The 2016-nt window shown below is 33.5% G+C and overlaps 1 pseudogene; it reads left to right on the top strand.

Moving 5' to 3' along the window:
- Positions 1-312: 312 nt before the first annotated feature.
- On the top strand, positions 313-1312 carry LOC117913224 (annotated as a pseudogene).
- The last annotated feature ends 704 nt before the right edge of the window (positions 1313-2016 follow it).

The following is a 2016-nucleotide window of genomic DNA, read 5'->3' as shown; positions in this document are numbered from 1 at the left end:
AACAATTGGAAAGATTGGGTTCTTGTTTGGTGATTATGGAGAAATGTGTACAGAGGGTTGATGATTATTAATAATCAAATAGTAGATATTGAAATGAGGAACTCGGGCGTAATCTAAGGTTGCAACATGAGTTGCAGCTAGAGTACTACAGGAGGAGAACAAGGGGAAATTGAGGAATCGATTATAAGAAATTCCGTTGAGGTTGACCCAAAATCATTCATCCAAAATGGGTCGATTATGGCCCCCCAGTTAACAATTGATGAGAATCTTCTTGTTTCCAAAATTAATTTTTTATCGGGTCAAAAGTTGGTGAAGGAGCACATGGGAAAGTTTATGAAGGAAGGTATGGTGATCAAATTGTTGCTATCAAAGTTCTCCATCGTGGAAGCACTTCAGAAGAAAGAACTACACTTGAGAGACATTTTTCCCAGGAAGTTAATATGATGTCAAGAGTAAAACATGAGAATCTTGTCAAGTTTATTGGAGCTTGTAAGGATCCTTTAATGGTGATAGTTACAGAGCTATTACCTAGGATGTCACTTCGGAAGTATTTAACCAGTTTCGTCCAAAACAGATGGACAATCATGTTGCATTAAGTTTTGCTCTTGACATTGCTCGAGCCATGGAGTGTTTGCATGCCAATGGGATTATACATAGAGATCTAAAACCTGACAATTTGTTGCTTACAGCCAATCAAAAATGTGTAAAGCTTGCAGATTTTGGTCTTGCAAGAGAAGAATCTGTGACTGAGATGATGATTGCAGAAACTGGGACATACCGTTGGATAGCTCTTAGGCTGTTCAACACTGTGACATTGCGGCAGGGCGAGATGAAGCATTATAATAACAAGGTTGATGTCTACAACTTTGGGATTATCTTTTGGGAATTATTGACCAATCGCATGTCATTTGAAGGCATGTCAAATTTTTAGGCCGCTTATGCTGCTGCATTTAAGTAAGAGCGCCCTAGTCTTCTAGAAGACATATCCCCTGATCTTGCATTTATCATACAATCTTGTTGAGTTGAGGACCCTAACATGCGACCTAACTTCAACCAGATCATCCACATGCTGAACACATTTAATTTCAAAGTCACACCACCTCCATCATCATTACTAGAAGAATCTGACACCTGTAACAGCAGCCCCTCTTACACGGTGGAAGGTAAGTTCTCTTTTTAAATTCTTGTTTTAGTTTAGCTTAATTTATTGTATTAGTTTAGGTCCATTTATGATTTTTCATCATTATTTTAATTGATCCTTGGTGTTGTAGTTTATGCTTTGATTTCGTTTGATCCCGTTCTTTTAGTTTGAGTATTTCTTATATTTTTGGTAAGTTGGCTTCTAGGTGATGCAATTTTTATTTTAAAATTTGTCTTGATTTATCTTATTTCGTTTTAGTTAGTTTAGAATTTTTCATTATAGTGCACTGTACTTCTGCATCTGTAAATTGGAATCTGATAACTTAGAAACCCTTTTAAAATTTTCTAACTATTCTATGACATTTTAGACTCCCTCACCTTGATTTTAGAATCTTTCTTGGGTGAAATATGGTTTTCCAATTATGAGATATAAATCAATTTTTCAAAAGGTTCAGTTTTCACCTTGTTTTTCACATTCAGTATTATTTTACAAAATTAAATTACTAATCGATCTCTTTAATTTTTTGGAACATTTTTATCTTAATCTAGATTCTTGAATTTAATTTTTTTATGCATAAAATATTAATAACTAACTTCCAAAATGAGAGATATAATTTTTTGTTCTTGCACACACTTCACAAGTGCTTTTCTGAATTTGGGAGGTGTTTATTTATTTTTAAATATGTTGTGAATGTGTCATTTTTCTAAGATTACTTTTCATATAAAATAGACATATTAAGATAGTTATGGAATTTTCGTATGATTTTAGGACATTTATAAGTTAACTGTAAAAATCAATTGTTGAATACCTTTAAAAGATGCTCTGTTCTGGACCTATTATCATCATAATAAAATCTGTATTAAATGAGGGTTGGT

The sequence above is a fragment of the Vitis riparia genome, chromosome 4 (genome assembly GCF_004353265.1).
Source record: "Vitis riparia cultivar Riparia Gloire de Montpellier isolate 1030 chromosome 4, EGFV_Vit.rip_1.0, whole genome shotgun sequence".
Classification (NCBI taxonomy): Eukaryota; Viridiplantae; Streptophyta; class Magnoliopsida; order Vitales; family Vitaceae; genus Vitis; species Vitis riparia.
The sequence above is the reverse complement of the archived record's forward strand: the minus strand, read 5'-3'. Positions and strand labels throughout refer to the sequence as shown.